This window comes from Bos grunniens, chromosome 9, assembly GCF_055505025.1.
Source record: "Bos grunniens cultivar Pamir isolate PY7600 chromosome 9, Bosgru_T2T1.0, whole genome shotgun sequence".
Taxonomy (NCBI): Eukaryota; Metazoa; Chordata; class Mammalia; order Artiodactyla; family Bovidae; genus Bos; species Bos grunniens.
In genome coordinates, this window is record NC_141173.1 from 15,407,916 (window position 1) to 15,430,593 (window position 22,678).

The window sequence follows — 22,678 nt, forward strand, 5'->3', positions numbered from 1 at the left end:
GACAGCATATTAAAAAGCAGAGATGTTACTTTGCCAACAAAGGTCTGTCTACTCAAAGCTATGGTTTTTCCAGTAGTCATGTATGGATGTGAGAGTTGGACTATAAAGAAAGCTGAGCATCAAAGAATTGATGCTTTTGAACTGTGCTGTTGGAGAAGACTCTTGAGAGTCCCTTGACTGCAAGGATATCCAAGCAATCAATCCTAAAGGAAATCAGTCCTGAATATTCTTTGGAAGGACTGATGCTGAATCTGAAACTCCAATACTTTGGCCCCTGGTACAAAGAACTGACTCTGGAAAAGACCCTGATGCTGGGAAAGACTGAAGGTGGAAGGAGAAGGGGACAACAGAGGATGAGATGGCTGGATGGCATCACCGACTCGTTGGACATGAGTTTGAGCAAGCTCCGGGAGTTGGTGATAGACCGGGAGGCCTGGCGTGCTGCTGTCCATGGGGTCGCAGAGTCAGATACAACTGAGTGACTGAGTTCACACACAGGTTACAAACTTTAATCTGTTAAACTATTTCAGATGAAGAATTTAACATTATTTTGTCCTTTCCTTTGCATGTTTTATATGGAATCTGTTCCCTTCTGTTTTTCCCATCTGGGGACTTGGTTAATTCAGTAAGTACATTTGGTTTTTTGAACTGCCTTGTTCACATTTGGTTTAGTCATATAAAAATGTCAGAAAAAAAAATAGATGACTATGTAAAAATACCTAGTGTTTAATAATAATAGTCAAGTAATAAATTAACAATTGATTGATATTTATAATTTTTCACCAGGCTCCCAAAATGATCCATTTGTAAAATTATGGACAAATAGCACTTAAATACACTGAACAAAATTCACTTTAATAAAAACCAAATCCAAGTGAAAACAAAGATCCAGAACCTTAAGCCCAGAATAACATCAAGTACTGCCATTTGAGAATGTCCCTCTTTTTTTTTTTTTTTTCCTCAAAGTGGTGGTTTTACCACCCACTATCTGACCTTCTACACATAATTCTAACACGCTCCCTTAAAGTTATTAGAAAAAAAGAGAAGCGATAAATGCATGTTCCATTGAATTCTATAATTTTTGAGAATTTTGTCATATTTTTATTATGATATAAATCAGTTTTAAGTGTGTGAGTATATGGAGAGACAGTGAGACACACACACATGCACACATACAGATTAATTAAATATACTTTTTTAAAAGATCTAGAAAGATGCACTGTGACCTGTTAACAGCACTCAACTCTGAGGAGTGAGGTTACAGACGTGGATTATTGCCGTATGCTCTGATATTCTTTGCATTTCCTACAAATATTACCCCAAAATATGTTAAGTAAAGGAAAAACATTTCTTGTTGCACTTAACATAACAAAGCAAGTCAAGTTATATTAACACAGCAAGCTACATTCAAGGGTTGGGATAATTCTTCCAAGTTTTCCCACCTCAGAAAATAGAATCAACATTCGCCCTCTTAGGAGCAAAACATAGGATTCATGTTTTTCTTCTCTTTTCTTGACACAGTACTTCCAGCAAGATCTATTAACTGCTTACCTTCTCCACCACCAGCAGCCAGGTCCAAGCCATGTCCTCATCCATGTGGGCTACAGCATGTGCCTTGGAATGGGTCCTCTGCTTCTGCTCCAGCTCTGCAAAATCAGCTTTTCATGCCGCAGTCAGATTGTCCTTGTTTAGAGGTAGGTCACTCATGTCAAATCCCCTGTGCAAAAATCTCTGCACACTTACAAAACCCACATGACCCAGCCCTCATCTTCCCTTCCAGCCCTGCGTTCTACCCTCACTCGTCCCTTTTCTCATCTGATCTACCTGCCATTCATCAGACATACCAAGCTCTTGCCGGGTGATACACTTGTGTTAGTTGGCTTGGGCTGCCAGAATAAAATACCAAAGTCTTGGTGGCTTAAACAATAGAAATTGATTCCTCACAGTTCTGGAGGCTGGACATACAGGATCGAGGTTTGATTTGTTCTGAGGCCCCTCTCGCTGGCTCACAGACACTACCCTTCCCATATACTTCCATGGCCATCTCTGTGTGGGTCCATGTCCCACTTTTCATAAAGACAACAATCATACTGAATTAGAGACCACCCATATGACCTGGTTTTACCTTACTTGCTTCTTTAAAGATTGTATCTACAAATACAGTCACATCCCAAGGTGCTGGAAGTTAGGACCTCAACACTGGAATATGGAAAAGATACAATTCGCCCCATAGCAATGCTCTTTCCTCTGCCTAAAATGTTCTTTTCCAGGGACATTCATGGTTCATTCTTTCATATCATTCAGTTCTCTGCCCAAATCTCATCTCTCCCAGCAAGCTATCTTCTACATTAACTTACAATAGCACATGGGACCTCCCCATCCTGTCCCTTACCCTACTTTAGTTTTCTTCATCTCAAAGCCTTAGAAACATGATATGAGTTTTTTAAATTCTGCATTATTTCTTCACCTTCACTTCCAACTCACATGCACACACTTGCATTCACACACATGGACAATACACTTTAATGTATGTTTTATGAAAGCAGGAACTTTTATCTATTTTATTTATTGCTGTAACTCAGTATGCATGATTCTACCCAAATCATATTCTCAGCAAGGCATATATTTACTTAATGAATTAATAATATTTCAAGGATTTTGCAAAAAAGTATCTATGAGGTCTTCCTAAGAACATAAAGGCATGGAATACAAAAACAATTCCTCATACAGACCATGTATAAGGTCGTTTTTATAACATGAATAAAAATGAGCATGGAACATGTTACAGTTGATCATGCTCCCTACAGTTAATGTGTGCTGTTGGTTATTTAACAACAAATTTAACGGAATATGTAGTTTATTAGCTATGTTCTAAATTAGGCCAGTTGTTCTCATCCACGGTCAGTTTTATTATCCCAGAAGACACTTGGCCTCATCTTATATAATTTTGGTGGTCACAACTGGGGCAGGAGTGCGACTGGCATCTAGTAGGTAGAGGTCAACTGTGCTTTAAGCATTATACAATTTGATGGACTTCTTTCCACAACAAAACTATTCGGCCTCGAATTTCAATAGTATAGAGGTTGAAAAACCCCAATCTAAGGAAATTTAAATCAGAATAACACAGATTCTTTGACTAATTTACCCCTAATTTACCCCTCTGGCAGTTTTTGCATAAATGATGGGTTGTATATAATAAAATGGTAATATATCTTTTTAAATGCCCTATTCCTAGTCAGCTCTAGACAAAACCTTCAGATCAGTGGACTTTGTCCTGGGCTTCCCAGGTGGCTCAGCAGTAGAGAATCTGCCTGCCAATGCAGGAGACACAGGAGATGCAGGTTCAAGCCTTGGGTCAGGAAGATCCCCTGGAGTAAGAAATGGCAACCCACTCCAATATTCTTGCCTGGAAAATTCCATGGACAGAGGAGCCTGGTGGGCTACAGTCCATGGGGTCACAAAGAGTCGGACATGACTGAGCGACTGAGCACACACAGACTTTGTCTTAGGAAGCTTTTCGCATCTTCCCTTGTATTATTCACCTTTTAATACCTCCTTATCCCTATCAGTGTAGTCCCTTAAAGACTAGGATGTTCTCCCATTCAAGCCCACTTGCGGGGAGCCACAGTTTTTCACTAGATACCACACAAGGGCCTATCCTTACATGGGATAAGCCCCAGACACCCACCAAACTTTGTCACTGTCTATGTCAGCTCAAAATGCTAGAACGCTGGAAACAAATCATGAAAAAATTAATTAGAAAGGGACAATATAGAGCTCTGCATTTGTTTCATGGACCAAAATTATGAGGAGATAATTTAGCAAAGGTTCATGTTGTTAAGATCTGAGATATTTTATTTACCCCCAAGTTTAACATAAACCACGACTGTACTGGAAGCTTAATGCCCTAATCCAAGAACAGAATAATCCAAGGATATTTGAGCTGGTAAACTGTACCTGGAATATACAATAAGGTGTTGGAAAGCTACAATCATTATGTGAACATCAGTTTCTAAGTGTACATTGACAAATCACTCCATTCAGTGGAACTGCTAAAGTGCTTAGGAATCTCAAAGCCATGCTTTATTTGGAACAGCTAAAGAAACTTGAAATGATGGTGCAGCAAAAGAGAACACTTCGAATAGATAGAATAATAATCTCCAAATATTTGTGCAATGACTACCAAAAATAAATAAATAAATAAACGTTTTCCCGTTGCTTTAGAAGGAAGAATGAATACTATTGAGCTACAATTTTAAGGGTGAAGTGGCTGACTTTTGCTCATTATGGAAGAATTTTATGACATTTTGGTAAAAAGTGCTGCTTCACAAATAGTGTGTTTCTTATTACTGGAAATATGTGAGCAGAGACCACAAGACTGCTTCTCAGAGACACTGCAAAAGGGATTCCTATTTTGGGTAGAGAGTTAGACTAGAAATCTTTATGTGCCCTTCCAATTCTCGAAATCCATGAGTCTAACCATTCTTTTATTAAAAGCAAAATATTTAACTCTTTTCTCCCAAAAGAAAGCATATTTGAAATAAGCTTTTCTCCTTACTCTCGATAATAACGTTAGTCTTGAAAAGACTGTATTATCTACCATTTTTCAAACAATAGAAGATTATGTCATTAAATAAGTACATTAATTTAAAGTTATAAAAAATTATAACTAACATCACTTTTTCTGACACATAAATATAATTTACTTTGGGTGTTAGAGTAGGATACATATAACTTTTAGTAGCACACTCCTACTCTATTAAAACCTCTTTGATTTTTATTTGAATTTTTTCTTAGCTATATTTTTACATAGGTATAAAAATTATCTATAAATTATACTTTTTAAACAATCATTAGGGAATAATGAAAGATGTTATTAATTGGATACAGAGAAATGGGTTTCTAGTTCTGGTTTGTTCACAGTACTCTATAATAGTATTTTGTGTTGACTTCTCACCCTCTGACCACTAATGACTATGTCCACTATCTAATTAAGAAGTTTCTGGATCTCAATTTCCTCATCCTTAAAATTAGAGTTTTTACTAGATTATACCTGAGATTTCTTTCAACTTTTATTTTTTATTATTTTATTACTTTATATCACAGACTAAGTTGCTACCAATTACAAAAATGAGGGAGGCCAGGAAATCCAAGGAATAGAATAGACCCCAGCCTCCTCCAAATGCTGCTGTTTCATGTGTTATTCAGATCAGATCAGATCAGATCAGTCGCTCAGTCATGTTCGACTCTTTGTGACCCCATGAATCGCAGCAGGCCAGGCCTCCCTGTCCATCACCAACTCCCGGAGTTCACTCAGACTCACGTCCATCGAGTCAGTAATGCCATCCAGCCATCTCATCCTCTGTCGTCCCCTTCTCCTCTTGCCCCCAATCCCTCCCAGTATCAGAGTCTTTTCCAATGAGTCAACTCTTCGCATGAGGTGGCCAAAGTACTGGAGTTTCAGCTTTAGCATCATTCCTTCCAAAGAAATCCCAGGGCTGATCTCCTTCAGAATGGACTGGTTGACTGACATATAAAAGTTGTAAACAGAACTATGGTGTCCTAGTCAATTAATTGCCCTGTTTCGTACGATGGAATCAAAAAGGAGGATGCACATGTGAATAAAATCAAGGGAGATAAACTTATGTTTAATTCTCTTTTCCTTTCATTCAGTTCCACCCAATAACCTCGTACCTGCAGCAGTTGAGAACGACTGAATGTCTTTGGCAAGAGTAAAGAAGTCCATTGTGAAATGTTGATAGCCTAAAATGTCAAACCACATGCTTATTAATACTGGTTAGAATACAGATTTGTGCTTCACATTTGGCTTTCTCCAATGCCACATCAGTGTGACTACAAAACCACGTTGCAGCCAAAGCCAGCACTATGAGCTGACCAGTAAAATAGAAAAAGTCACCATAAAACCTGCTGTCCTTCCCTCTTTACCACACGGGGAAGCTGAGATTGTTTACTTGAAATATCTATGTTATATGAAAACTTTAAGCAAGTTACACTTAAAAAAAACTGTTTATTTATTTATTTATTTTTAGCGATGCTGGGTCTTCATTGCTGCATGGACTTCTCTCTAGTTGCCGCAAGTGAGGCTACTCTTGTGATGCACGGGCTTCTTACTGCGGTGGCATTTCCTGTTGCAGAGCACAGGCTCTACGGGACGTGGGCTTCAGTGGTTGCAATTCCTGGGCTCTAGAGCACAGGCTCAATAATCGTGGTGCACAGGCTTAGTTGCTTGAGACATGTGGGATCTTCCAGACCCAGGGATCAAACCCATGGCTCCTGCACTGGCAGGTGGATTCTTTATGACTGAGCCACCAGGAAGCCTGAAAGTGACACTTTGGGCAATAACAAATTATAATTGTACTCTAACAACTTTCTCAGTTAGATGATGAAACAAAACCATTGTTCAGTTATTTCTTTTCTCCTATAAAGGAAATCCCTCAATATTATGATTTAAATCAATAGTTTATTGGCTATCATCTGCATTGTACTGTCTCATTTTTAAGCAGCAATCTGCAATTTCCCAGTATACGATATGTAAGTGACATTGCTTGAGATTGGGAACACACACTCTGAACTGGTAATGAACTGGACACCCTAGTTCCCCCTCCGTATGAACTCTCCATTCGTCTTTACCCGGCTTTGTAGCCCAGGATGTTGACCTGTATGGACCTGACCAGTGAATTCCAGGACTCTGTTGTCTTTCACTTGGGTTCACCAATGGGGAATTTCATCTAGAGATGGGAAGGAGAGAGTAGAGTGAGGCTAAGATGTACACTCCCTGCCTCTCTCCCTACAGGGTCACTGCAAGCTGGCTTTGACTGCACTGAAAACCAGGGGAGGTGGCTTCTCTGTAGAACTCTCTCCTTCCATGTTCTGGTTGTAGCTTCCTCTCATTGTCCCTTCAAGAGCAAGTAGTGATAACAACTCTATTGTTACTACCTGAAGATACTGGTTACTTTCTTCATTTTTCCTACCTCATGCCCTTGTCTTAGCATTATTTTTTTCAAGCCATCCTGTAATTATCTTACTTTGAGTGAACCATTTGCTTTTTTGCTGGAGCTTGATCTTGTCATATATTTAGGTGAAGTTTAATGGAAATACAAAGTGGGTTTTTTTGTTTGTTTGTTTGTTTGTTTTCAAAAAAACCTGCTTTTGGATTCATTTGTCCTTTCAATAACTGGTCGAGAAACAACAGTTAAAACCAGACATGGAACAAACTGGTTCAAAAATGAGGAAGAAGTAGGTCAAGGCTGTATATTGTCACCCTGTTTATTTAATTTATATGCAGAGTACATCATGCAAAATGCCAGGCTGAATGGTATCAAGATTGCCAAGAGAAATATTAACAACCTCAGATATGCAGATGATACCATTTTAATGGCAGAAAGTGAAGAGGAACTAAAGAGCCTCTTGATGTGGGTGAAAGAGAAGAGTGAAAAAGCTGGCTTAAAGCTCAACATTCAAAAAATGAAGATCATGGCATCCAGTCCCATCACTTCATGCCAAATAGATGGGGAAACAGTGGAAACAGTGACAGATTTTATTTCCTTGGGCTCCAAAATCACTGTGCCATGAAATTAAAAGACATTTGCTACTTGGAAGGAAAGTTATGACAAACCTAGACAGTGTATTAAAAAGCAGAGACATCACTTTGCCAGCAAATTCTGTCTAGTCAAAGCTATGGTTTTACCAAGTCATGTATGGATGTGAGAGTTGGACCATAAAGAAGACTGAGTGCCAAAGAATTGATGCTTTCAAACTGTTGTTCTGGAGAAGACTCTTGAGAGTCCCTTGGACTGCAAAATCAAGCCAGGCAATCCTAAAGAAAATCAACCATGAATTTTCATTGGAAGGACCGATGCTGATGCTGAAGCTCCAATACTTGGGCCACCTAACCCAAAGAGCTGACTCATTGGAAAAGACTCAAACAGAAAGATCAGGGGCAGGAAGAGAAGGGGGCAACAGAAGATGAGATGGTTTGATGGCTTTACCTACTCAATGGGCATGCATTTGAGCAAATTCAGGGAGATATGAAGAACAGAGAAGCCAGTGTGCTGCAGTCCATGGGGTCGTAAGAGTCAGATATGACTTAGCCAATGAACAACAGCAACTATTTCATTAAGTTTAGGTTTTACATCAGTATGTTCCCAATTCCCAGTTTCTTTTTATTTTTAATTTCAGTAAGGTAAGTAGCTCATTATTTTGCTTCATCATTACTTTATAATAATGGTGATATTTAATGTTATAATTTTTTTCCTGAGAACTACTGGAGTTTAGATTTCAATGAACTTGGAAAGTTTCCTTAGTGATTTATAGAAAACAATATTTCTTTTAATTTCCTTTTTGGCTCAAGTGTTGTGTAGCACTATTTATTAATTTTTAAATACTTTAAGCTTTTGATGAGGTCTCCATTTTATATTTATTTCTAATTTTAACACTGCGTATATCCTATAAAATCTCCCCTGTTTTGAATTTAATAAGAACTTCTTTGTGGCCAAGTACATGATGAATTGCTTTATACTTAGATATTTTTTAAAAAAGGATATACGCTGATGTATGGAACAATCTTATGGACTCTGTGGGAGAGGGAGAGGGTGGGAAGATTTGGGAGAATGGCATTGAAACATGTAAAATATCATGTATGAAACGAGATGCCAGTCCAGGTTCAATGCACGATACTGGATGCTTGGGGCTGGTGCACTGGGACGACCTGGAGGGATGGTATGGGGAGGGAGGAGGGAGGAGGGCTCAGGAGGGGGAGCACATGTATACCTGTGATAGATTCATTTTGATGTTTGGCAAAACTAATACAATTATGTAAAGTTTAAAAAAAAAAAAAAAAAAGGATACTCTCTTTTTGAAGAACTGGTTCCAAACAGGAAAAGGAGTATATCAAGGATGTATATTGTCACCCTGCTTATTTAACTTATATGCAGAGTACATAATGAGAAACGCTGGGCTGGAAGAAACACAAGCTGGAATCAAGATTGCTGGGAGAAATATCAATAACCTCAAATATGCAGATGACACCACCCTTATGGCAGAAAGTGAAGAGGAATTAAAAAGCCTCTTGATGAAAGTGAAAGAGGAGAGTGAAAAAGTTGGCTTAAAGCTCAACATTCAGAAAATGAAGATCATGGCATCTGGTCCCATCACTTCACAGCAAATAGATGGGGAAAGAGTGGAAACAGTGGCAGACTTTATTTGGGGGGGCTCCAAAATCACTGCAGATGGTGACTGCATCCATGAAATTAAGAGACACTTAGTCCTTGGAAGGAAAGTTATGACCAACCTAGATAGCATATTGAAAAGCAGAGACATTACTTTGCCAACAAAGGTCCATCTAGTCAAGGCTATCATTTTTCCAGTAGTCATGTGTGTATATGAGAGTTGGACCATAAAGAAAGCTGAGCACAGAAGAATTGATGCTTTTGAACTGTGGTGTTGGAGAAGACTCTTGAGAGATTCCCTTGGACTGCAAGGAGATCCAACCAGTCCATCCTAAAGGAGATCAGTCCTGGGTGTTCACTGGAAGGACTGATGTTGAAGCTGAAACTCCAATACTTTGGCCACCTGATGCAAAGAACTGATTCATTAAAAAAGACCTTGATGATGGGAAAGATTGAAGGCAGGAAGAGAAGGGGATGACAGAGAATGAAATGGTTGGATGGCATCACCGACTCAATGGACATGAGTTTGGGTAAACTCCGGGAGTTGGTGATGGACAGGGAGGCCTGGCGTACTGCGATTCATGGGGTTGCAAAGAGTTGGACACAACTGAGCAACTGAACTGAACTCAAGATTCAGACATCAAATACATCATATTCTAAATAAGTTATTATTTTTCTGCCTAATAGTTTGATCCATCCTAATAGTTTGATCCATTTCTTAGATAAATATTTTTAAAAATCTTTCACTATTATTGTACTATTAGGTTTTCTTTACATTTCCAACAGTTTTTGCTTTGTATATTTTCTCATTGTGTTGTTTGATGTATGTCATTTTATGACGAATCTGCAACTTAGATTTACATCATTGCACAATATGCCTATTTATTCAAGTGCTTTTAACCTTAAATTTCATTTTGTGTGATGTTAATATTGTCACTCTAGTTTTCTTTTGACTTGCACTTCCTCATGCTGCCCTACACCTTTACTGGGAGGAAGGAAAGAAGAAAGGCAGGATGGAAGGAAAGAAGGGAGAAAGGGGAAAGGGAGAGTTGAAAGGAGAGAAGAAGACAGAGAGGAAGAGAGAGAGGGGCAGTTACTTTTTACTCTTAATATGCCCTGCATTGTAAACTCATCTATCTGGAATTTGTTTTTTAGCCCAAAGTAGCCGTTTCTATTCGGAGAAGGCAATGGCACCCCACTCCAGTACTCTTGCCTGGAAAATCCCATGGACGGAAGAGCCTGGTAGGCTGCAGTCCATAGGGTCGCTAAGAGTCGGACACGACTGAGAGACTTCACTTCCACTTTTCACTTTCATGCATTGGAGAAGGAAATGGCAACCCACTCCAGTATTCTTGCCTGAAGAATCCCAGGGACGGGGGAGCCTGGTGGGCTGCCAGCTATGGGATTGCACAGAGTCGGACACAACTGAAGTGACTTAGCAGCAGCAGCCGTTTCTATCAGTGGGTGAATTCAGTCCATTTACATTTGGCACAATATCTTATGTTGTTGATTTTATTCCTTCTACTTCATTGCTTTTCTACTTATTTACACTGTTGTTTCCCTATTTTTCTTCCCCTTGGTCTTGTTAGTTTAATTCAATTGCTGCTTGTTCCTATTTCCCTCATGTTAATTTAAAGCTTCTGGTGAATCTTTCCATTTCTTTGATATTTCTTGTCTCTTTCCCTGCTCTCCTAATCAGACATAAATGTCACTACAGTTGCTTTAAAAACAAGGTATTACCCACATTCCTGTTTTCCCCACTACGATGTTCTAATGCTGCTCTCCCACCTCTTCAGTAGAAAAAGAGCTTTAAATTACTTGATCATCCCTCTCATCCTTCCCTCCCCATCTGACATGGGGAGATGCCCCCACCCCATCTCCTGGGATATTTGTATCTCTCCTTTCTTGCCTCCACACACCAAAGGTCTGCCAGGATTCTTTAATGTTCACCATATGAAAACTTCGCTTATGGAATGTCTCCTCTATCTCAAGAGTGCTTATCCAGCACATATGTTTTTTATTCTTAGACAGTGTTTTCTTTAACTATTGTATGGAATAATAATGAAGTAACATTTACTGAGCAAATACTATGTGCCAGATTATCCTCTGAATATTTTCCATTTATTAACGCAAGTATTCTTTCAGTCACACTCTGGGACAAGCCTTACCATTATTCCCATTCTTTATATTACAGATGAAGAAACTGAGGCAAAGGGGTGTTCAATGCGTGCCTAATGTCACATAAAAAGTGAGTGACACAATCAAGAAATGAAGCCAGGTGTGCCACTTGGACCTTGTGTGTGCAAGTTCTGTACCACACTGAGTCACCATCATGATTGTCTCTTCAAGTCCCCACTTGGGTTGATCTGTTGTTTAGTTATAGTCTTTTTCTCATGCATATTCTATATGGAGGATGTGGGTGGCAGTCAGCCTGAGTCCTTGCCTGTCCCTGAGTTCATGCCTTTCACCCCAATATATAAATGAGTCTTGGCCATGTACAGAATTCTGGGACTGTGAGTCTTTTCTCTATATGTTTTGTCTCCTAATTTTCAAGACTGCCAATGAGAATCCTTCCTTCCCTCACTTGGCTGAGAAACTATAGGCAGGTAGAGAGTACAGAGACTTCTTCAAGGAGCCCTGGGGGAAGCTGACATCCAGCCTGTAGCCCAAAGGCTAATGGATCATCACAGCTGGCTTCCCATCAGTTCCACCACTATTTCAAGCTCCAACGTGCTGGCAGGGATAACTACCTTTCCATGATGCTCCAAGAGCCTAAAAGTAAAGGGTCAGACAAACAATTTGAACACACACTGTAAGATGGAACTGCTAGATGAGACAAGTGATCATCTGAATAAAAATTAATCATGAAAGCTTAATCTAAATCTAATACACATGCTCAGTCATGTCCAACTCTTTGGGATCCCATGGACTGTAATCCGCTAGGTTCGTCTGTCCATGGGATTCTCCAGGCAAGAATACTGGATTAGGTTGACATTTCCTCCTCCAGGTTATCTTCATGACCCAGGGATAAAAACCCATGTCTCCTGTGTCTCCTGCATCTCCTGCGTTGCAGGAGCATTCTTTACCACTGAGCCATTGGGGAAGCCCCAGAGGAGAACCAAATGCAATAGTAAAAACAAAAACAATTTATGGAAATAGAAATAATTTTCAAACTAAGACTAATCAGCAGATAATAAGCAAAGGAGAGTTTGGCCATTGAAAGCCTAGGTCATTAGCCTAATTTTAAGACATATCTTAAAGCACAAGAATGAAAGAAGTAGAAGTCACATGAGAAAAGGTAAAAGGTTGGCAGATCTAGCAAACAAATCATGGGTGTTTGGGGAGAAAAAAGTGGACGTGGAAAAATAATATTCTTGGGGCTGGAAAATCTGAATCTGCACATTGAAATCCAGTTGTCTTCCATGAAAAAAAGCTCACATCTAGGCAGGCTCTGAGAAATAAGAAAAGTACATCAAAAGTTTCTAGATAGGAGGAAAAAGTTATTTATCAGCAGATAGTTCACTCTGAACCTGTGAATAGAAAATTAACATGTTGTCAATGTTGAGAACAAACTTGGTCCTGTCCCAAAATAGTCCACAAAGTTTTTCCTCCTGTGGTTGTTAAACAACATATTCAAGTGAAGGAGATCCATTCTGCAGGCAAGAGGCCCTGTTTATTCAACAAATTAGTGTCATGATAAAAAAGGGACAGTGCTAAATAGAAGACTTAAAGGAGCATAACTACCAAAAGCAAGCTGTGGCTATGAATTGTACACTGGTTTGGATAAATCAGCCACCAAGCTCATTCTGGAGTCAACTGGAGAAATTTAAATAAAATTTGCATATCACATGAAATAAGAATGTACTAAAATAGCAAAATGGAGATGGTTAACTGAAAAAAACAGGTTACAAAGCAGCAAGCCATAGACTCATATATACGCACCTATTTTTCTTTGTATATAATGCATGCATGCTAAGTTTCTACAGTTGTGTCCAATTCTTTTAGACACTATGGACTGTAGCCCACCAGGTTCCTCTGTCCATGGGATTTGCCAGGCAAGATAACTGGAGTGGGTTGCCATTTCCTCCTCCAGGGGGTCTTCTCTGACCCAGGGATTAAACCTGAGTCTATTATGTCTCCTGCATTGACCAGAGGGTTCTTTACCACTAGCGCCACCTTGGAAGCCCTTTTCAATGTGTGTATATACACAAAATATATACAATGTGTATACATATACATAACAACTATATGTATATATGAAAAAATGTATATTTGTTCTATATAGATAGGAGACAAGAAAGGATGTACATTAATGTTTAAAATGGTGATTTATTGTTAATGGCGGTATTTGTTTATGATGTTTATTCATTTTATTTTCTAATTTTTAACAATGCAAAGTACTGCTACCAAGGAATATATGTCTATATACCTATATCTTTATCTACACATGCATGCTCAGTCACTAACTCATGTCCAACTCTTGGTGACCTTATGGACTGTAGCCCACCAGGCTCCTCTGTCCATGGAATTTCCCAGGCAAGATACTGGAGGGGGTTGCCATGCCCTCCTCCAGGGGATCTTCTCAACCCAGGGATCACACCCACGTCTCTTAAGTCTCCCACGTTGGCAGGCAGATTCTTTATCAGTAGCACCACCATAGGAAAAGGAAAAAGGAGAGAGAGGAGGAAAATGAGAAGACGGAGAGGAGAAGTGTAACTAGGAGGAGAGAAATGGGAAGAAAGAAGAGGAGGAGCAAGGAGGGAAATTGTAAAAGAAAATCCAAGGGCCTCCAGGTAGAAAGAAGGTAGAGATTCAAGGACAGGACAACCATGATGCACAAAGAGTGTTGCCTGTGCAGATTATCTCAAATGATTGTCAGGGGGAAATCTAACACTGGGCATTTATGTTTAGCTTTTCACACATCAAAATGTGGCATAAAAGATTTCAGAAAGACACAGCTAGATTCAGTTCTGAAAAAGGAATCCCAAAACATAAATTAATTATAAATGTCCCCAGTTGACAGTGGTTATTTATGCACATGCTAATGACTTGATGAGTTTTACGATCTATGTGTCTCTTACAAAAATATCTAAAATTATTTAAAAAAGAACCTGGTTTTCATTTTGTTGTATCCGTATCCTCAGTAGTTGTAAATATTCATTTAGATGTCACAATTTTGAACTATTTAAAAGTTTAAGCTGGCACAAAGCAATATTTACATAGATTGCCCTCGGAAAGGGATTTGTGGACGTCTATCTTCTAAATAAAGTTGCATGAAGCATGTTTAATTTTCATAAATTACATACTCATTAAAGAACTTTTAAAACTCTATGTACACTGAAGAATCTGAATTCAATTAAATCTTTGTAAATGTCATCAGCAGCTGATCAAGTTCATCAGTATTTTTTTTTCCCTGACTTTTACTGACTATAGCAACTTGACAAAAATAAGCTTGGTTCTCTGTTAATCATTCTGGCATTTAGTCAAGATTAGGGAGCCTTGAATGTTCTAATAGTTAAATATAGTTTAACTAAACTCCAATTAGTTTTTTCTTTATTTCATAAGGAAATGCATTGAGCATGTTGACATTGCTCCACTGAGCCACACTCAGGACTTGCTCCTGCATGTGCTGTGATAACATTCCTCATCAACCTATTACCAAGACTGTATACTATTTTCAAGCCAAATGGTTTGGTGAATTTCTTCCACCAATTGATCCTAAATAAGAGTTCCCTGATTTTTGGTTCTGTAACACTTCATTTGGGGGGTTCCCAGGGACTAACTAGGAGTTTCCCCAGTGGCTCAGGATGGTACACAATCTGCCTGCAATGTAGGAGACCTGGGTTTTATCCCAGGTTGGGAAGATCCCCTGGAGGAAGAAATGGGAACCCACTCCAGTTTCTTGCCTGGAGAATTCACTGACAGAGGAGCCTCGCAGGCTACAGTCCATGAAGTCGCAAAGATGGACACAATGGAGCAGATTAACACTTTCAGGGACTAACAAATAGTCACAAAACCCACCTAAAAATACAAACTGTTGATACTGTTAAACAACAAACTTGATGTATGCACAATGATCTTGCTAATACCAAGCTTCTTACCACCAGTGTCTGGCCCCTGTAACAGCATGAAGAATCTGATTTCATGCTGCCTTTGAGAGTTTTCCTCTTAAGACTTTTAAATTATGTCTATGTGGCAGCATAGAAACCAAACATTCAGTCAACCTTATTTTTTTGCAATAAGTTGTTTTTAGTTTCTTATATAGGTAAGTACTGAGTCATGAAATAATGTTACCTTCAGAGAATTTTGATCCTCTTTCAAGTTAATTGTTATTTGTTAAAATGCATCAACATATAAAGAATTCATTCAGGGTACTTTTCTTTGTATATAAATTTCTTCCGAAGGTATGCAACTAAATATGGTTCTAATGAAATGCTGGCAGTCCTGTCATAAAGTAGCAAAATCTTCCTGGCAGTCTGAGATTTTGTTTTCCAGGAAGCATGCAAAATAAACAGTTGGAATGTATTTGGGGATGAGGAATATCAATGGCATGCTTACACAAACAGAGGCGATAACTTTTCCAGTTTACTAGTATACTAGATCCACAGAGCATATGGGCACAGTTGGCGTTATATCCTACTATCTTACTCGCTGTGTGCTGAATTGAATGCACTGTGCTCTGCCCTAAATTATCAGCTCTTCCCGTTCATGGTTAGTCTGAATACTTTCACCTAGCCACAGAGCCATAGCCGCCAAACCTGCATGCAGGCACACCCTCATAGTCCTCAAATGGATGTACTTACAAATTTCAGGGGCTCCCTTGCTTAATGTCTCAGGATTTTCTGCCGTCAGCCTGTCTGTTCAACTTTAAAATAAGCATGTTCACGTAATTGTTCAAGATTTAAAAGTGTTGGTGTGCCTAGAATCTGGGTCGTGGTTTGCAAGCAACGTCAGTCATTCATTTTTGCCTTAACTGACTGTCATTGGTTCTCATTAGGGCCTTGTTTCAATTTGGAGAAAGGGCAGAACTCTCCCAAAAGGAAGAAGCATGTAGAGAGAAAGACACTTGACAGCCAAGGTTCATGCAACCTGATCTTTGCTTTTTCCACAGTCATTCTTCACTTTCCATTGGCTTTGGCTGATTAGCCATTGGCTTTGGCTAATTTGGCTTGCACAAGACAGGTACTGAGGTCTTTCCTAACTGAAGGTGATGAAACCGGTGTCCGTGATCAGATTTGAGATCCATGACTGCTGACAGGTGAGGTCACATGTGAAAGCTGGGTTGCTGTGACAGACAGAGGTTACCCCAGTTTACTCCAACTGAGGATACCCATGGTCCAGCTGGAACCGCCACCCCCAGGGGCCCAGCAGTCCTTATGTCTGCACGTGAGCTCAGCTCTCATCCACACTCATTGTTCACTTCTTATTCTATGACCTTAATTAGCTAGCCACTCCTCCAGCTGAATAGGGTTTCAGGCCAAGTTGCCTCACTAGACACTGGCCAAGCCTCAACTGGACACAGTTGAGTCAATAGTCCGAATCTGATGCAGCTTGGGTCTGCCTCTGAGGGTAGGGCTGAGTGTCGTTGGTTCGGCAAGATGGAAAACAGCAAGAGGTGAGCACCCGTCTGGCAGGTGCCGCACAGGCCATCAGGCTCCAAAGCTTGATACAAGGTTTTATAAGGTAAGGTGTCCCACAAGACAATATTTTCCACTCAAGTTTTAAGCCACATCTTCTTAGTTACTCTTGCCTTTTATCCAACTGATTTTCAGCAAAACTTGGAATGCCCATCTTGGTGGATACAGTTCCAGTCCTGTTTTCTTATTTTGACAACTTGCATTTTCACTGGCCAGTCTATTGAATCCCTCTAAATGACTTAAACTTTGTTCTTCTGGTACATAAGAAGAATTCCAGATCTTTGAGTAGGGAGGTGAAACTACACAGATACAACACTGCATTTTTTAGCTAGCTTCCACAAAAACCAGACCCCTCTACCAAAAAAAAAAAAAAAAAAAGAGAGATTATACTGAGATAGAAATTCATAAGATGGCATGACAAGAAAGGAACTTAAGGGGAGTTAAGGTTATAGGAGCTATGCCCTCCTTACACCAGGGCAGTTGCCTGGAATAAGTGCCCTTCCTCAGTGTTTTCAGATTCTGTGGCAGAAAGAATGCAAGTGAAAACTGCAGGTTTACTATGTTGGCTTTCAGGACTGTTTGCTCCCCTCTGCAGGTGTGTACATGTGTAGAGGCTGCGTCCACATTTCCTGCTGAAGACGGCATCCCACTTATATAACCAGCTGTTTCAATAAATGTTGCAGATTTTAGAGATAGTTCCAAAGGAGAGCTTGAGGCCCCCTAAGGAAAGCAGATTATTGTGTCTTTATTATTTAAAATGTGATTCCCCAGGCAACAGATATTTTAGGATTAGCTACAAAACAAAGAGATTCAGAGGAAAACAAAATCAACTAGATGAAATGAATTATACCAGGTGAAGGAAATAAGGAATAAATCAATTCTATACCCTGGACTATGATTCAGATGTTGACAAAATAGAGAAGATAAATTCTCTTATATTTCAGAAAGTCACCTTCATTTCTATCTCCATATTTCTTGTATTAGAGCACAGCTATGACTGCACAGGTTTTCACTGCACAACTCTAGAAGGTACAATTCATACGAACAATACTCATATGAACCATGTTATAAAGATAAGCCCCTAGGGACTGTGCAGGGCAGCAGCTCTGCCTTCTAGTCTGCATAACTTAAGAACAATAGCATTATAGGAAACTTGTCTATTTATAGGTTTCTCTATCTTCTATGCCTCATATGATGCAGCATTTCTTTATATTTCATGGGAATTTAAGGCTTCCTAGCTTGTCCAGCCTGGAGAAGGAAATGGCAACCCACTCCAGTATTCTTTCTGGAATAATCTCATGGACAGAGGAGCATGGCAGGCTACAGTCCATGAGGTCACAAAGAGTTGGACATGACTTAACAACTAAACAACAGCAACATGAGCAGCGTGGTTTGCACGGCAATGAGGAATGGAAGTGGAGCAAAGCACCGGCCAGAGCAATGGGGAAGTTGGTGATGTCTCAGTCCTGGGAGGTGGATACACTCACCACAGGGCCCTGACAACCAGCACTGGAGGCGCAGAGAACAGAAGCAAACTCCCTGGGAAGAGAACCAGAATTAACTACAGCCCCAACCAAGGAGGCCTGGCTTAGTCCGAGCCATTGCCAACACAATTAAACTCAGTTCTTGCCAAAGTGAAGACCTGCCATGCCATGCCCTTCTTGACCTGGGAACTGGATTATGTTTACGCTTGAACATAGGCCCAAGTTAGCTTGAAGAACAGGCAGGAAAATAAGCTGGATTCTTTTTGAAACAATTTGCATTTAATGATGCAGGTTCTAATAAAGTTCTCATGCAATAAAGGTTAATATTGCTTTAAAATTTTAAAATAATCAGCTAATGCTATTTTGATTTTGCTAAGTTCTTAGAAGGAAACTAAAAATGGTAGCATATATTTTTCAGTAGCTTTTATCTTTAAAAAAAAAAAAGCTAATTTATTTCCTGCCTACTTTAAGAGCATTGCACAGCGATCTGTTAATATATTAACACTCAAATTTGATTCAGGGATTATATGCACAAGAAACAAACATTTCCAGTTATTTGGTGTTATTCACCTGATGTTTAAAATTTAACATGTGACTCCTCATTCAAATCTGCTGTCTATATGGCTCACTATAAATATTTAAACCAAACAACACTTGAATATCTTAAGATTTCCCCTAGAATTATGATCGTGTACAGAAGCTCCAGATAAACATGGTCCATAAATTCAATTGTGGATTGAACAAAGGCCTCTCTCAAGGACTGAAAACAATGCTGATGATGGGAAAGGGGCAGGAGAGCCAAGGAAAAGCTGATGAGAAGACTGGATAAAACATATATCTGTTTTTACCTTTAAGAGTGACATCTGATGAAGCAACTTCTCATATATAAATGTGAAGTCTCATTCAGATGGAACTGATCCCCTTTTCCAGTTTAAAGGTATTGAAGATGGAGGAAATGACATGCTTACATTCCATCTTGGCTTGTGTAGAATTTTATTGGTTCTCCAAAAGAAAAGGTGGAATGTACTTTGTATCTATCAGATCTGTGAAAGTGAGTGTTAGTCGCTCAGTCGTGTCTGACTCTTTGTGACCCTATGGAGTATAGCCCGCCAGGCCCCTCTGTCCATGGAATTCTCCAGGCAAGAACACTGGAGTGGGTAGCCACTCCATTCTCCAGGGGACCTTCCTGACTCAGGGATTGAACCCGGGTCTCCCATATTGCAGGCAGATCCTTTATATTTGAGCCACCAGGGAATCTACACAGCTGTTAATAGATTTAAGTCACCTTATATGTTGATAGTTCTACAATGTCAGTGGAATTCTTTGAAAACCCATAGGCTTTCAGTCCTAGGAATAAGGGATAATTAAAACCATCAGGGAATTCCAGTAATCAAGGAGATACAGATGCCTGTGTCCAGACCCACAGGATGTCACTGTATATGAGAGCACTTCTGAGTTAGACTGATTACACGCTGAAGAGGACAGACATCACCACATAGAAAAGAGAACACCAGGAGAGGACAGAGGTAGTGCTTGGCACGTGCATCTACAAGCTAAAAGAAAACATGAGAGAAAGTCTCCCCTAGAGCCTTCAGTAAGAACTTGGCCCCACCAACACCTTGATTTTAGACTTCCAGCCTCAAGAACTGTGAAAGAATAAAAGTCGATTGTTTTAAGCCCTCTCGCCTGTGGTACTTAGCTGTGGTAATTCTAGGAAACTAAACCAGCCCTGGCACTTCTCAACCAGGCTACCTAATGAGCAATGCCCCAGCTGAACCCACTCTGCCTGTTCAGCAGTGTCCAGACTTCCTTGCTGTCGGGAGTACTGATAAATGCTCTTTTCAACTGCTACCACTAATTTTTCCCAAGAAGTTCCAGTTACTTTTTCCACGTCTGGCTCATTCCAAAGAGTTCCAGAGGTTTATGAAATGTTTGGAAAACTAGAGGTTTCTTTTTTCAAAAGGAAAAAGAACTCTCTCATCTTAAACCTCTCTCCCAGAATGACCTTTAAAGGCTTGAAATTGTAGATTATTATGAGTACTTTAAAATGGCTTCCCAGGTAGCTCAATGGTAAAGAACCAGACTACCAATGCAGAAGATGCATGAGACATGGGTTCAATCCCTGGATTGGGAAGATCCCCTGAAGAAGAAAATGGCAACCTGCTCCAGTATTCTTGCCTGGAGAATTCCATGGGCAGAGGAGCCTAGCAGGCTAAGTCCATGGAGTCGCGAAGAGTCGAACATGACTGAACAACTGAGCATGCGTCCACGTGCACTTAAAAAGCTCGTATTTGAAGACTTGTCTGGGGAATGTCTCTTTGGGGGACAAAATTGGGGAAAGGAGGTAGGAGACTTTCCTGCTTTACAGTGGCTCTCAGTTGCTGTTTGCTAGGCTCACCCCAGCAACAATAGTCAGGGCTTTCTCTCAGCAAATTAGAGAGGCAAGAAACATTTTCTCAAGTTAAAAACCACTGGCCTAGCAATTGACTCAGAGTGTAGACCAGAGTTCTCTTCCCATATACCTGTGATCTGAGTCAAGCAATACATCCTCTGGATACATTTATGACTTAAGATGTTGAAATGGCTCTTCAAAAGCTCAATTGCATCAGTAAAATCTGATTATTCCACACCTTGTTTGATCAACTCCAACTCCTTAACCTCAAGTGTTTTCACCTGAATTAGAACATTGACTATTTCTTTTCTCCAGCACTGGTAGATACATTTTATCCAACAGCTTGGCTGGTTCTTCAGGCCTCTGTGACTTCTCTGACTTGTACCAGAAGACTGAAGCTCGTAAACTTTGCAGTGTGTGCTTGTGGCTATTATCTCCCAGTTGTTGTCAGCCTGAATGGAAATCACATTTGCATTGCCTTTCATTCTCTACAACCTGGTTAAAAGGTTTTGGATTAGGTTACAATCCTGGCCCATCCCTTCCTTCACCCAGATGAGTAACTTGGAGTGGGACGGGGGTGTGTATGCTACTATACTTGAGAGAAGTGGTGGGTGGAATGGAACCAAAAAGACTGAGAAGCTCACACTAAAGTTTTCTCACACATGCAAAATTCTAGGTTAACTTCTTGAAAGATGAGAGAATTTCACCGACTCGATGGACATGAATTTGAGCAATCTCCAGGAGTTGGTGATGGACAGGGAAGCCTGGCATGCTGCAGTCCATGGGGTAACAAAGAGTCAGACATGACTGAGCAACTGAACTAACTGTACATGTAGTAGCATTGGCCATCCTTCTCCCAGGAGGCACTAGTGGTAAAGAACCAGTCTGCCAATGCAAGAGATGTAAGAGATGCAGATTTGATCCCTGAGTCAGCAAGATCCCCTGGAGAAGGGCATGGCAACCCACTCTAGTATTCTTGCCTGGAGAATCCCATAGACAGAGGAGCCTGGTGAACTACAGTCCTTGAGGTTGCACAGAGTAGGACATGACTGAAGTGATTTAACATGCATAGTAAAGTACTTGAATGAGTAGGGATACCATTCCTCTTCACAAACTGTGCTTAAAACTAGATCTAAATTAGCTGTTCAGTCCAGAAAAATGCACAAGCCCAACTCAGGCTTTTGGGATATATCAGTCTACTAACATAATTCCAGCCACAAGAAAAGCCAGAGATAGTTTCCTGGAAACTAAAGTTCTCTTCCTTTTTTATTGTAGAGTTGCACTTACCAAGATTAGAGCCACTAGTCACACATGACGATTTAAACCTTAATTTTAATTAACATTAAATGAAATTTAAATTTATTGTTTTAGTCTTGGTAGTCACACTTTGGGGATTCCCTGGTAGCTCAGCTGGTAAAAAATCTGCCTGCAGTGCAGGAGACCCTGGTTCAATTCATGAATCAGGAAGATTCCCCTGGAGAAGGGATAGGCTACCCACTCCAGTATTCTTGAACTTCCCTGGTGGCTCAGATGGTAAAGAATCAGCCTGCAATGCAGGAGACCTGGGTTTGATCCCTGGGTTGGGAAGATTCCCTGCAGGAGGGCATAGCAACCCATTCCAGTATTCCTTCCTGGAAAATCGTCATTGGCAGAGGTGCCTGGCGGGCTACAGTCCGTGGGGTCACAAAGAGTTGGACACAACCGAGCCACTGAGCACTCACGCAGTACAGTCACACTTAGAGTGCCCAAGAGTTCCCCATATCTAGTGGCTACTTATTAGCACAGATAGGCTTCTTTGAAGAAACAATAGATCCAATGAGTTCATAAGGCATTCTCAACCTTACATCACCACATGCAGCCTTTTTTCATTAAAAAAATTAAGATCAAGGGACTTCCCTGGAAAGTCCAGTGGTTAAGACTGCATTTCCACTGCAGAGGTGTGGATTCCATCCCTGATTGGGGAAATAAAGTCTCGCA

General features: G+C 40.1%; 1 long non-coding RNA gene across 1 annotated transcript; it reads left to right on the forward strand.

Annotated features, from left to right (window-relative positions):
• The first annotated feature begins 1,521 nt into the window (after positions 1 to 1,521).
• On the forward strand, positions 1,522 to 11,691 carry LOC147365614 (uncharacterized). Its single transcript, XR_015132292.1, has 2 exons — positions 1,522 to 1,694; positions 11,383 to 11,691. It is a non-coding gene; the product is annotated as an uncharacterized LOC147365614 (long non-coding RNA).
• The last annotated feature ends 10,987 nt before the right edge of the window (positions 11,692 to 22,678 follow it).